The 15,252-nt window shown below is 42.2% G+C and overlaps 1 long non-coding RNA gene across 1 annotated transcript; it reads right to left on the reverse strand.

Annotated features, from left to right (window-relative positions):
- Nucleotides 1-3,542: 3,542 nt before the first annotated feature.
- On the reverse strand, nucleotides 3,543-4,334 carry LOC142881253 (uncharacterized). The gene is made up of 2 exons (XR_012925536.1): nucleotides 4,078-4,334; nucleotides 3,543-3,994 (listed from the first exon to the last, which is right to left on the reverse strand). It is a non-coding gene; the product is annotated as an uncharacterized LOC142881253 (long non-coding RNA).
- Between the last annotated feature and the right edge of the window lie 10,918 nt (nucleotides 4,335-15,252).

The following is a 15,252-nucleotide window of genomic DNA, read 5'->3' on the forward strand; positions in this document are numbered from 1 at the left end:
ACTTTGAGCTCGGGACAAAGCAGGGATGGAAAATGGATTGATTAAAGTACAAACGTGAATCTCTAATATTCACCTCTATCCGGCCCTCTCAAAGTACAACCTGAATTTTAAAACAACTGAATGTTCCCCAGGAAGTGTGACGTCCCAGACAGTGTACATATGAGACATCATGCAGGACGTAGGCGTCATATATCAAAGGAACATTTGCTTGTATCTGATGTGGATGAACGGAAGTTAAACTCTGGTTACACAGGTTAATTCCAGGTGTGAGTCTCTGTGATGGAGATGAAGACAGCAGAAGGTTTTTGCACTGGGGATCAGTGATTGACAGCACTGTGTAAACTAGCTGCACAGAAGTAAAGTGCACTGCTGCTGACACTGAGTTCCAACACTGTTAATGTGCACATTTCGTCTTTGTTGGCGCTTCCTCCAAATGTCACGTTCAGTTTTTTCTCTGGCTTTCCAATTTTTGCAAGCATATATCCCAGAAACTGCAGCTTTCTGTTGAGTTGTTTGTACCAGAAGATTCGGTCGTAGCTATTAATACTGTGTGAGCAGTTGATTGTAGCTGTTTGTCCTGCTGTGCTAATCATGTCAGCTGGATCCTGGTGGACCTGGTCACTGAGGGAGGAACCTGCAGAGGTCAAAACACACGTTAAGTCAAACTGCTTTGCAGTGAGTCATGCTGTGAAACATGCAGATAAATGTGTGATTAGAGTGAGCAGAGATGTTCAGTGAGGTTACCTGAGACCAGTAGGATGTTGAGGGTCAAACAGCAGAGAAGAATCATCATGTTTCCAGGCTGATGTTTGAGTCACTCTTGTGTTTGGTTCAGTTTGTATCAGGATGGGTTTGGTCCTTCAGCGGTGGGAGGTGTCACAGTGGAGGTGAGTGGGAGGAGCTTCATTCTGAATTACTATATTTAAGTAGAGGTAGACTGATGTGGTGTCCTGACCCTGCTGACCTGAGACTCAGCAGGAGATGCTGAGTGAATATCTGAGGTGGGTTTGGCTCTGAGCTGCTTAGCAGCAGGAACCTCCCACTAAAATCTCTCCATCTTTCTAAGCGGGAGACACAGTTGGTGTGATGGATGCAGCTGCGTGAGGCTTCATCACTGACACTAGGAGCTTTTTGCTCTGAGGAGCAGTGAGACACGTCACTGTGTTGACTAGCTGCGCAGAAGTAAAGTGCACTGCTGCTCCGGCTGAGTCCTCTGATGGTCAACGTGCACATCTTTCCCTCCATCGCACTCCCTTCTATTGCCACATCCACTCTAGGCTCAATGTTACCAGTATTAACATTCATGTATCCCAGAAGCTGCATCCTACTGTCCTGGGACTGCTTGTACCACAGGACGATGCTGTAACCCTGGATGTTGTGTGAACACTGGATTTTAGCGTCTTTCCCTCATTGGCTGAACATCTCATGTGGCTTCTGGTGGACTTTGTCACTGAGAGAGGAACCTTTGAAGAGTCATGAAAAAGAGTCAACAATATTCCTTTTGAGAACATGAATTATGCCTTTTAACCATGGGTTGGCTTGTCTTTGTATATTGGTGCAGAAATTATTATTTTTTTGATAAATCGAACAGACTTATGGAACAGATCAGAATCAACTCTATATTACCTGAGACCATGATGCTGTTTAAAGTGATGCAGATGACAGCAATCGTGTTGCTGGTTCCTGTCTTTAACTCGGAGACTTCCTCCTCACTGAATAATCATGTTTCATCACAAGAGGTCTACTGCCCCCTTCTGGGTGTCAATCAAACAACACAAACCTGTTTGTGTTTAAACTTTGCGTCAGTTTTGGGGACCAAAATTGTTTTGTTTTATTTTTCTTATCAGTGGCAAGAATTAATTTCACATCCAGCTCAGCGTATTTGCTTTGCATATTAAGGTACTTGGCAGCAGGCACAGGTGAGATGTCAGTGGAAACTTTCAGTCTGTTCACAAGACACATGTCTGTGCTCAACAGTATGATTGTACGGATCCAGACTGAGGAGAGTCAGACAGTGATGAGCTGCTGATTCTCTAATGGAGCCAACTTTTTTTTTACCCTCACTTTTCTCCATGAGAGCTTCTGGCATTCTTGCTGCCAGTAACATTAAAAGTACAAAGCCATTCTTCATTAAATCCTTCTTTTTTTTGTCAGAGAGTTGCAGGCATTGATAGTGGAGGTTATTTTCCAGGTCAACAGATTAGACAGTTAAAGTGCTTTTGCAGCAACATGTCAAAGTGTCTGGTTACTAACAGTATAAATATCCAGCACCACATCTTTGATGACTTTATTAGACACAAACGCTTGAGACCTGATAGCTGAGATCTGGTTTTAGCAGTAGAAGCAGCAGCTTGTCTCTGCAATATGAGGTTTTGTTGCTCAGATGGGTCGATACTGTGTTTACTTTTTGGTTGCACATCTGCTGCTTCCTGTTTGCTCGACTCTGATGAGCGCAAACATGTTTTTGACATCGTTCAATGTTTTCTAAAAACAAAATATTAAATGGGTTGCAAGGTTCCTCAACGAGTGATCCAATGATGAGATCCCTTTTACATGTCATAACTGTCCACCTCCTCGCTCTAGTTGCTAAATTATGAGGATTTGACGCATCTAGTAAATAAATGCTCATTACAGTATCAGGTGGGAGGAATCGTGGTGAAAACAAGCTTCAACCTTTGTGGTTCCTGCCAAGGCCTCCAGTGGAAAATAGCTGTTAAAAATAACACAAGTGACTTTCCAGAAGATAAAACTGTGACTCATGTTCATAAGGGACTCACGAAGATTGGGCAGAAATAATGAACTGTCAAGTCTTCAGTTGAGAAGATGCCTTTTTGTTTATTCTGTTCCAACAAATGGGATAAAGGCATTGTGAGAAATGAGAAGTCCAGTAGAGCATCGGCTTTGGCAGGAGGTTGTCAACAGAGGGCTAAATATGCAGCTTTCTGGATGGCCTCTGCAGTTTTATGATTAATCACATTAGAAGATGGTGGTAATTATTTCAATTTACTCCTGACAATGACACTCTCAGCAAAGAGCTCTCTGTGTTTCCATCTGCTGATTATTTAAATACTGTATGTCTGTTTGACACAGGAGTTAAACCTGGTGTGATGGATAAACACTGTTCAAAGAGCTGCAGAAATGAATGTTTTCCCAGCTGTGTCGACACAGAGAGGGTGTGTGTGTGTGTGCTGCAGAGCAGCAGGTGCAATGCAAGGAGCGTAGCTGTGGGGAGGAAGGCGGCAGCTTCATCGTTTCTCAGCAGAGAAACAAGGCCGCATGACCACATCCTGCACCTCTGCAGCGTTTTGGTACCAGTTTCACACTTGGTGCGCTCGCACGCTCTTGAATCAACAAGGTACTCGGGTGAAGATACACACAGAGACTTTATGAAGACGTTAAAAAAAAGAAACTGCGTGTGTAAAAAAACACTTTTATGAGCACAAAGTGACAACTCCATGTTTGAAGAAGTGTTGAACGTGTGGTTTGTGAAAAGTGAAGCTCTGATGCTCCAAACTGTGTCTTGAAAAAATAAGGGACTAGAATGAAGATATGCAAATAATTTTATTAAGAAATAAGAAAAACGCAAATAAAACACTTTTATAGGCACAAAGTGACGCTGCCAGGCTTGAAGAAGAAGAAGAAGAAGAAGAAGAAGAAGAAGAAGAAGAAGAAGAAGAAGAAGAAGGAGAAGTAGAAGAAGAAGTGGTGAATGTGAGGGTTTCCAGATTTGAACAGACTTCATTTCCCAGCAGCCCCTCTGCTTGTCTCTCTCAGGGGTTCAGCTTCCCCGCTGACCTCTGAAAGCATGAAGACACATGGTGTTTTTAAGAGGAGAGGAAAAGAGGCAGAGGTCAAAGGTCAAAGGTGACACTGTGCTAGAAACCAACCTGAAGCCTGTACAGCAGAAATGCCACAAAGGCGCAGTAGACGCAGCTCTTGGCGATGAAGACGATGTAGGAGAGTTTCACCGACTGGCTGATCTACAAGTATTTCTCTATGGGGGTTTCAAGCAGACAGTTGGAAATCTGAAGCTTCTCACCAGGAACATATCACACCTGAAATCTAAGACATTCTTACCTCTGGTCAGACTGTGCTTTACTGGAGCTGAGAAGTAGATTGAACACAAACACATGGTTATTTCCCAGCCAGTCGTCAGGTTGGACATCTTCTCATCCCCCCAGTGGACTCACCTGGTTCACCATTGACCATATCTGTTGTAATTATTTCACTGGTCCCATCGAGGAACTTGACGATGCATTTAAACTGGGTGTCTGGGTTGAACCAGGTGTCAGCAGAGACCGTTAGCCTACTGCTGATCTTGTAGAATTGCTCCCCCTGAGGTTACAGGGCGTCGGTTGCCACGCCATCCGTGACCTCCTTCCCGTTCTGCTCCCAGGATACGGAGACGTGCTCTGGGTAGAATTCAGAGGCCACGCACACCAGAGTCTTGATTATCCTGTTGTCCTTCTGGCTGCTGCATTCCTCCTCTGAAGGTTTTATAAGATTCACCCTCGGTGGTGTCACTTGTGCTTCTGCAGAGAAATAGACAAAACATATTTTCACCTCGAGGCAGACTGACCTTTGCTGAAGCTGAGAGGCAGACTGAACACAAACACAAGGTTATTTCCCAGCCAGTCGACAGGTTGGACATCTTCTCCTCCCCAAAGTTAACTCACCTGATTCACCATTGACCGTATCTGTTGTAATTATATCATTGGTCCCATTGAAGAACTTGATGATGCATGTGAACTGGGTGTCAGGATTGAACCAGGTGTCAGCAGAGACCCTCAACCTGCTGCTGATCTTGTAGTATTGCTCCCCCTGAGGCAGCAGTGCAGTGGTGTCTGTTGCCACGCCATCCTTGACCTCCTTCCCGTTCTGCTGCCAGGACACGGAGACGTGGTCTGGGTAGAATTCAGAGGCCACGCACACCAGTGTCTTCTTTTTCCGGTTGTCCTTCTGGTTTCTAAATTCTACCTTTGAAGGTTTCAAAAGATTCACCGTCGGTGGTTTTACATGGCGATTTCCTCCTGCAGAGACAAACATTCAGTTCAGCGTGAAATACATGCAGTACTTCCAACCTGAAAGCAGTGCAGTATGTTGGAGGGTTACAGAAACTTGGGAGAAATTTCAGAGTTAACGCAACTTCAGCTCACTTCGGCGGTTTGTGTAGAAAGTCTTACTCGGAAGTCTTACTGAGAACCTTCAGCCAGGTTCAATGTCAAAAGATGGGAGAATAAGGAGCAGAGCACCCCGCCGACTGGAGTGTGAAAAACTCACTAATATGCTGACCGGCTGCTTCGCATTCAAAGGGTTTGAAAGCGCGAAACGCCACGGAATAATCAGCTCCTGTCTAACGGTTTAGAGTTTGTCAGCAGCTTTCATCCAGTCCAGCATCCAGTCTACGTTTTTCAGTGGTCCTGAAGTCCTGCACCATCACCACACACATTCACTACCTAAGAGTTTTCTTTACACACTTGAGAGCAATGACTTTATGTCACTAAATGTGTTTTTAACACAACAGCTCTCTAAGTTAACATTCAAGCAGGTGAAGAAGTGCTGACGTGCCAAAGATTGGAAGAAAAAAATTCTTGTTGATCTTCAACATTTTGCTAGATTTTGTCTAGATAAAGCCTAAACAGATTAATTCATTAATTAATTAATATTTTTTTACATTAGTTCGTTTTGCTGTAATATTTTGTACGAACTTCCCAACCCTCAACTTTTATCACTATTACTGGTTGTCTTTGTTTATTTTGTTTTTGACTTGTACTACTATGGCCCATGCCTTTGTTGTTATAAACATAAAAATTAAATTAAAGCAAAAAACATCTCACATTCATTCATTCCAATTTCGACAGACATTGTCATTCTTACCTCACCATTTACACCATTTTAACAGCTCTTCACATTTTGGTGGCTACTTTATGATTCAGTCGACCTTCTTGCAGATTAAACAGTAGAAAAAAGCCTTCTTGACATCACCTTTACCTTTAGAGAAATTACTCTAACTTTAAAATGATTTCTCACCTAAACCAGAAAGCCTACAGTGCATCAGAGTCACAGTAAACTCCACCAGCACCAACACTGAGACGCCTTTAGCATTCTTGGGTTTCATTCAATTTGTTACTTTTTGATTTAAAAGGAATGTAACTTTAAAACTGTCGAGAAGAATGGCTGCCTCTTCTCAGATGAACTGACCCCCCCCCCCAACATTCTGCATCACTTTTATAGCAGTGTTGTTAGAAACACACACACACACACATACATATATTATATATGTATATATATATGTATATATATATATATATATATATATATATATATAAATATATATATATATATATATATATATGTATATATATATATATATATATATGTATATACATATATATATTTACACACACACACACACACACACACACACACACACACACCCTGCCCCCTGTCCCCACGGTGAAAATGCACCTAACAAAAACCTGCCGTGTGTTTGGCTGCCTGCTCAGCCCTCCCTCCACATCTCAGCCTCCATCTCTGTGGGAGCAGCTGCAGCAGTCGGCCGCCTGCTGCTATTTCTGTGTGACAGCGGCTGGGGAAAGAATCCAGAGTGCAGGCAGGGAAAAGGAAGTTCAACTGGCCTGTTTTGGCTTGTTTGGGGAAGTGACATCACAGCTGGTCACACCTCTCTCCCTCCACCCTCTTTCAAGATAGACAAAGGAGACACGACTCCTTTTTCAAATGGGTTTGTCAATGACAAATGGCAATGTTTTTGTTATTACTCAAAAATATTTACAAATCATACTTTTAAACCAATAAATCATAAATATAATACATTTACACACTAAATGAGTTATGCATAATTTTCTGATTGGCTCTTCTGCTGGATAACAGGTTGCTAAACAAAACGGTAGTACGGCTAGATACCAAGAGAGTCTCAGTTCAGAATATGTTTTAATAAAGGTCGGGTGAGTCAGCACTTCACTCCTCAAACGTCTCCTATGAATGTTCTACAAAGTGCCTACAACTAACAGTTGACCAATTCATTTCTGGATTACACCCTGATTGATTCAGAACAGTTGGTGCAAACAAACTACATAACTTATTAAGAGAGAGTCACAACTGTGTGCTCTGTTCACTCATAATTTTGCATGCCTTGGATTTCAGTGATAGATTATTTTTGCTTTCCCTGTTTAAACATCACAAAAACACACCAACTTTTGTCTAAATGGCTGTGATTGACAAGTCTGTTGACCTGTTGTTCTTGTTTATGCTTGCCAGCCTGTAACTACTTGCACAAGTAACCATCATTTTGCATTTTTGATGCTGACAGGAATGCTCTTCGATTATGGGTTTGGACAAACTTGGAGAAGGAGGGTCAGGGGGTGAGCGGCTACTCTTGATTTGGCTATAATCGCTCACATATAGGGATTTCAGGCCTTGAAGTAGACTTTGTGTATTGCATATTGGGATATGTAGCAGTTTGAAATGTTATTAAGAGATCCATATGACTGCGCAAGTAATTCCTGCCTGCTAGATGTCATACTTACCTGTAGAAAGGAGTTTATTACAGCCTCAAATAAAATCACCAATAATGATAATAACATTGGTGATTGGTGACACTGGGCCCCGAGAGCAAGCAAGGTGTGATAGTGGCCAGGAAAAACTCCCATATAAACTCCAGACTCCAGAGGGTCACCATCTGGTGCCATATGACCAGTTGGAGATAGATAGATAGATGATAGATAGATCGATAGATCGATAGATAGATAGATAGATAGATAGATAGATAGATAGATAGATGAGTGGTCCAAGAACAGACCCTTGAGGGACTCCATGACTAATCCTCCTATGTTCTGATGAGTGATTATGAACATACACAAATTGAAGACAAATAAGATCTAAACCAATTTAAGGCTTGATCTTTAATGCCAATAACGTCCTCTAGTCTTCCAAGAGGAGATAAGATAAATACTAGTGTTGCTATGTTGAAGCTGTTCTTCTACGAGGCAAGAGGAATGGCCTTCTCAAATTGGAAGAGTATCGGTATCGGGTTCTAATTGGAAGTAAAAAAAAATGTGGATCAGTCCATCTCTAATTTTAATTTAGGGTGTCTGTTGTCCATGTGTAGAAAACAGTCTCTCAGTCTGTTACTCCTCCACACTTTAAGCATTGGAGCAGACGAGGTGCGAAGGAGATGTGGGTTTTAGGTGAAGGGAAGACATTCAACCACATTACTGTGTTCTTGCGGCGCAGAGATACACAGCTGAGTGTGACGGATCAGCTCTGGGAATTTTCAGCGCTCCTTTTTGCTTGTTTTCCCTGGTGATCAAAAGGCGATTCCTAAATTGATCCTCGTAGTACGGGTTAATGCCAAAATAGTTGTATCCAATCAAGCTGATCGAGCCCTTGTCCTTCTGCTGGTACCACAGCATTCCATTCATGCTGCTGTCATCGTGGCTGCAGCTGATTTTTACCCTTGTTGCCGCGTTGACTATTCTTGGGAAGGATGGCTCAAATCTTACAGTCAGCGCCTCATCTGTCAGAAAAAAAGGAAATTACATGAAAATTTTAAAGTGGATTAAAATTAAAAATGTACAATTCAGTTGATTTAGAAATTCAATACAACAATGAAATGAGTGTTTTCAATGTTTTGGACGTTACATGGCAGTAAGATGAGGAGAAGTCCAGTCAGAGACAGAGACATGTTGGAGCCGCTGTGGCTGAAAGTGATGAAACTTCTTCTGCTCATTCTCATGTCCCAGTAACAGGAAGAGATCAGGGCTTTTAGTGAGGGAGGAGCCTGAAGCCACATATAAGTCACATCTTCTCTCATCAGCTTGAAATGGTCTTTGAAATGCTTCTCATAGGTCGGAATCTCTCACCATATAGCCAATGAGGTTCAGGTACCAGGGCATGAATTGAAGGTTTTTGCCATTATGATTACAGGATAAGTGGACAGAGGTGTTCCCTCCTACTATCTGTGAAGGAGAGCTCTCGGATGTCTACACAAACAAACACATAACAAAGAAAGTATTCATGCTGCTGTTGATTCAAGTTGAGATGGTATTTGAGCTTTAAGAATTGCTGTTTAAAAGCTATTCAAAAAATAGCTTTGAGAATTTAATCAAAAGAAACAAGACATAAAACAAAGATGGGAACATGAATGAAAACATAGTGAAAAGCTGTTTCACCTGTTGGTGAAATATCAGTCCTCAAGATGACTGCACTTTTTTGAATTTCAGATACAAAAAGAAAGTAGATCATTTATCTTTTCCAATGTTAGAAAAGGCTTTCTGAAGCAAAATAGGGAACAGATGTAGTAACGGATTTATTTTTGGGGTTTGGAGGGTTTGGAAAATCTTTATACTGAACCAGAAAATGCTAATGTGACTGAAAACAACTGGTCCATTACATCTAATTGCTATCAGTCAAAAAATGGTTTCTTAAGATTGTTAAATCCATTACGTGGCTTTGAGTGTTGAGTTTGATCTTGACAGTGTGTCACATGGTGTCAGTGGTTTCCTGTCTCTGGCTGCTGGAGGTTTCATGTCTGACAGAGTGACTGTCTTCATTACTGTGGTACCAGGCAACAAATATTCTCCACTGTCTTCAGGGTGTCTTGGCTTTAGGATGATCAAATTCGCTGACTTCGTTCCATCTCCGTTGAGTTTAAAGCGACCCTCAAAAGCAGGTTCCATTGTGGGAGATTTATAATACATATAACCAATGAGCTTGAGGGCAGAGTCTCCTGGTGAGCGCTGGTACCACAGAATGGCGTCGTAGTTTGGGATATTATGTGTGAAGCTCAGCTGGACTTCTTGGTTTGATTTCACTATCAGGTCAGTTGGAGTCTGGAGAACTTTTTGGTCCTTGCTGAGATGAACTCCTGAAAGAAATAAGAAGGCCACATTTAGTCGCTAGATTGGTGTGACAGTGGTGGAGTGTCTGTCTTTGCATATGAAGTCCCTTGTTTAAATTAAATTACTGGGAAAACATAAATACCTCACCTTTCAACCAGGAGATGATGATGAGGACAACGACATGATGTGATGGAGTCATGTTGGAGGCAGTGACCCAGCTGGAGTTGGAGTTGCTTCTTCAACCAAAGGAAGAGACAGGAAGTGACCTCGTCATTGAATCACATGGGTCTCGGCCAACCTTGACGTGTGAAGCTCAACATTTCAGATGACAGTGAGGAAGCTGTTAAATGTGATAAGGAACAGAGACATCAGCACTCATACATGGAGCTCCAAGACTAGAGTTAATAATGGTAAATGATGAAGACAATGTGATGTAATGATAATGAGGTCAGGAGGTGTGTCTTAATGTTGGTTCCTCTGCCGTTTTCTCAGAGTATTTCTGGTGCTCCAGCTCCACCTTCTGGAACGAATTAAAAGTAATTCCCTGATTCTGCTGCCCAATCAGTTTTTGCGTAGCCCCTTTACGTCTCGCATCACTGTGTTTGCTTATAGCACAAAAGTAAATGCCGCTGTCCTCCAGCTGCAGGTCTTTCACAGTCAGAGCTCCGATGGAGGATTTTTCTTTGGTTGCTGAATACTTCCCGTCGGCTCTCCTGTAGTCGAATTTCCCGCCATAAACTGTATAGACGAGCATGCTCATCTTTTTTCCTGACACTGCCGGAACCGGTACAGCCCGTTATAACCTGCTTCTCCATTGTATGTGGTTGTGCTCTGGTTAGATGTGACGTGATCGTGTTGATATGTGTCATTAATGATAGTGACCACCTGAGGGGGCCGGTGGGGCGCCAGGGAGTTGGAGTGTATTAGAAGAAGAAGCGGTAATAAAGTTGGAGCGTTAGCTCGTGATCGACACTATAAGTTCTCCTCATTTTAAAGACGAACAAGACAGTGGTGTGGCGAGGGGTCGGAATTTAAAGGGATAACCTAAATAATAATCATTAAAAAACGCCAAGTTAAAAAGCCTGGGACTCCATTAAAAAGGTCCACAGGTTCTTAAAATTCGGGGTCAGCAAAGCCAAAACCAACAGGAAAAATATAGAGTCGAGTACCCCACAGGGACCAGTCAGTCTCTGTCCAGTGCCTATGTTGTCAGCGGCTGTCCTCTAGGGCGCTGTATGACACGAGACAGGTCCTGTCTGTTTTGTTCTTCTTATTGGAATGAAAGAACGTTGTTCATCATGTAGAACTTTTGTTTAACGCCGAGCATTAGGTCCTGTACATGTGTTCATCAAGTCTTTTCTAAATCTCCTATATATACAATGTACACCATTCATCAATAATGAACCTTACTGACACCCTGTGGTAGGAAGTGGAAATACACATATCATAACACTGGGGCACAAAGTGCAATTAAAGACTTTGTACGTCGTAAACAGATAAAATGGGGAATGGAAGGCTAAAAGGTGAATAGAGGGCACTTAGCGGTGCATCACCTCTCTATGGTGTAACGTAGAGAGGTCTGCCACTGCTTCCCCTCTATTCCACCGGGAACCTGCTCCGCGTTGCTGTCTTAGACCCGCATCCACAGTGCCGCTCTTCCGTTGGCCACTGGTTTACTTGTCATTTTTGTTGTAAAATAGTCCCTAATGCAATTTTTAAATGATAAAATTTCCATGATAACAGATTTTCAGCTTATTAAAACCACAATCCCACAAATTCATTTTCTGAGTTTATGAATTTGAGTTTTTTTTTTAAAAAGCTGCAAGACCTGGTCAGCGAAATCCAAAGAAATAAAAACTTGAAATATCTTGATTTGCATATTATTCCTTTATATAATATATCACATTCACCTTTTAAGTTCAATTGCAGAAATACAACAACATTTTCAGGATATTCTAATTTTCTGGGTAGTAAACCTGTATATATGTAGTTGTTGGTGGTTATTTGTTTAGCAATATATTCTCTTTTCACAAGAGGGCAGCAAATCAAACCGACTGAAGCGTTAGCAGAAAGCCACCTTGCTATGAGCCGTTTTGTCTAATCTAGTCATGTCACTCGTCTTCTTGCTCGGCTGCTGTGTATGACGTGTTGCAGGTTCATCCTGCAGATGGCGCCTTGTCCACTGAAAATTCTGCACTTGGCGGCAGTCAGACCTTTTCTGTTTTCCACTGACGTCTCGGTGGAAAGTTTCAATACAGTCAGTATACACCAACAATGCAACACAGGGTGCTTCAGGAGAGAAAAAAAACACTTAACACAAGTGCAACTGTTAATAAAATCCCACCCTCCTCCTTTGAGTGCTAAGAATTTGCTGGTGCCTTGCCAGAAGACAAAACAACGATCCAACACAGACAAAGGTAGACAAGGAGTACTTATACACTGGGGCAGGGGAACACAGGTGAGAACAGTCTAGGGCAGGGCTGACAGTGAGAATCAGGTGGCAGACATCAAGCACGAAACACAGGCAGCAAAACTAAAGCTTCACTCCCTCCTATGCAGATGACACCCAACTCTACCTCTTCACTAAATCCCAGCCTTCTCCCCTTATTGCCTGTTAATCAAAAATCAAATCCTGGTTTACATCCAGCTTCCTTAAATCAAACAGTGATACAACATGGCAAGCTCTGGAACTCTTTAACTCCTAACGTCCGTGATACTGACTCTCTTCCTGTTTCCACAATCAGACTAACCCTCACACCACTGCCCTGCCACGTTCTTCTTCCTCTGTTGCACATTTGTATTTTTGATTGTTGTCTTATTAAATGGTCTATGTGATGCCCACTGAAGTGGCTTCACAATTTGTTAATGCAGCACATGATTTAGGTTTTAAATCCCTGTCTTTATTTTTATGGGATTATATTAATAGCTCTTATTTGGGTTGAGTTCATCAACTTTAGGCATAGATGTTATGCCATTCCTCACCTGTGGGTGGCAGTGAGCACGGTGTGCCGCTTCGGGGAGACAGGAAGCGCTGGGGTACCACCTGTTCCTCAGAGCTCATGCTACGCCTGAAAAAGGGTTACACGTGTTCTCCGCCTCATCTTTGCAATTGTTTCCTTCTGTTTATTAGATGAGGTGTTCTTTTAAATGTCTGGACCCACGGCCTCTGCTGCCGGGGTGCAACATCTACATTGTATCTTTGTTAACGTATTGAATGTTGTTTTTATTATTTTCTTTTTTTATTTGGATGTTTGAAAGTTGTTTTATTGTATGTTCTGTTCAGTCACAATTTGGACATTCTGTCCCCGTTTGGACATTTTGTTCCCCCACTGGGAACAAAAGCGACTCCATTCTGCTTGCCCGCTTTGATCTGACTGGTTATGTATAAAGACGCCTGCTTCCCACTCGCTCCCCGCCAGATTGTTATTTACCTTTCTGCACTCAAGACTTGAAGACTGTCGTCAACCTTGCCTGTATTTGACCAGCCTGTCCTGCCTGATGCCTTGCCTGATTCCTGATGTCCTGCCTGATTCTTGATGTCCTGCCTGATTCCTCATGTCCTGCCTGATTCCTGATTAAAGACTCTTTGACCTTAACCTGTGTGTCTGCTGTACAGCAATTGGTTCCAACACACACCCGTTTCACCGGTGATGTCTTTATCCATTATTCAGTTTGAATGTTATCATCTGCAGGCACAGCTGACATGTCAGTGCAAAGTTTCAGTCTGGTCACAAGACACGTGCTTGTGATCAACAGTTTGATTGTATGGATGCACACTGAGGAGAGTCAGACAGTGATGAGCTGCTGAGTCTCTTATGTAGCCAACGTTTTGTCCCTGAGAGCTTCTGGCATTCTTGCTCCCTATGACATTAAATGTACAAAGCCATTCTTCATGAAATTTTTTGTTGCTTTTCTCAAGAGAGTTGCATACATTCATAGTGGAGTTTATTTTCCCGGTCAATAGATTAGACAGTTAAAGTGCTTTTGCAGCAACATGTTAAAGTGTATGATTACTAAGAGTATAAATATTCAGCACCATATTTTTGGTAATTTGATGAGACACAAATGCTTGAGAGCTGAGCTCTGGTTTTAGCAGTAGAAGCAGCAGCTTGTCTCTGCAGGATGAGGTTTTGTTCCTCAGATGTGGAGATGCTGTGTATACTTTGTGGTTGCACATCTGCTGCTTCCTGTTTGCTTCACTCTGACGAGCACAAACATGTTTTTGACATCGTTCAATGTTTTCTAAAAACAACAAAACAAATGTGTTGCAAGCTTCCTCAACGAGTGATTCAATGATGAGATCCCTTTAACATGTCATAGCTGTCCACCTCCTCACTCTAGTGAGTATCACTATCAGGTGGGAGGAATCGTGGTGAAAACAAGCTTTAACCTTTGTGGTTCCTGCCAAGGCCTCCAGTGGAAAATAGCTGTTAAAAATAACACAAGTGACTTTCCAGAAGATAAAAAAATGACTCACGAAGATTGGGTAGAAATAATCATTCAGTAGAGAAGGTGCCTTTTTGTTTATTCAGCTCCAACAAACGGTCTTGAGGCATTGTGTGAAATGAGAAAAGTCTAGTAGAGCATCGACTTGTCAACAGAGTGCTAAATATGCAACTTCCTGGAGGTTCTCAGAGGTTTTTCGATTAATCACATTAGAAAATGGGGGAAATTATTTCAATTTCCTCCTGAAAATGAGACACTCTCAGAAAAGTCTGTTTGACACAGGACTTAAACCTGATGTTATGGATAAATATGATTTAAAGAGCATCAAGAGATTAACATTTGCCCTAGCTGTGTCAACAGAGAGAGCTGTGTGTGTGTGTGTGTGTGTGTGTGTGTGTGTGTGTGCATGTGTGTATTTGTATATGTGTGTGCTGCAGAGCAGCAGGTGAAGAAGGAAGAAGGCGGCAGCTTCATCGTTTCTCAGCAGAGAAACAAGGCTGCGCGACCACATCCTGTGCCTCTGCAGCGGTTCTGTCCCAGTTTCACACTCAGTGCGCTCACAAACTGACACACACTGACTCACACCCACACACAGTGTTGACTTCCTGCCTCGTCCTCACATCTGCTTTCCAACTGAAGGTGTTTGAACAAAACAACTTAAAGATCATCTGCAGTCTGTCAGTTAACAAGTAATGGGGAAAATAATGTTGTTGTTTTTTGGGGGTTTTTTTTGCAATTCAGTTCAACAGGTGTCTGTCGGCGGAAGAATTTGTAATCTCATGTTCAGGGAGGAAAATGAAAACCTGAAAGTTTCACACAGTATTTCCAAAAATATGAGATAAGACGACTGGTGTGCAGATATCAGCAATTAATCTCATTCAAGCTGTGACTGAAAACTGAAGCGCTGATGCTTCAAACTGCGTCTTGACAAAGTAAGGGACCAGGA

Source organism: Nelusetta ayraudi, unplaced genomic scaffold (assembly GCF_046127955.1).
Source record: "Nelusetta ayraudi isolate G7.1 ecotype Tasmania unplaced genomic scaffold, CSIRO-AGI_Nayr_v1 ptg000189l, whole genome shotgun sequence".
NCBI lineage: Eukaryota > Metazoa > Chordata > Actinopteri > Tetraodontiformes > Monacanthidae > Nelusetta > Nelusetta ayraudi.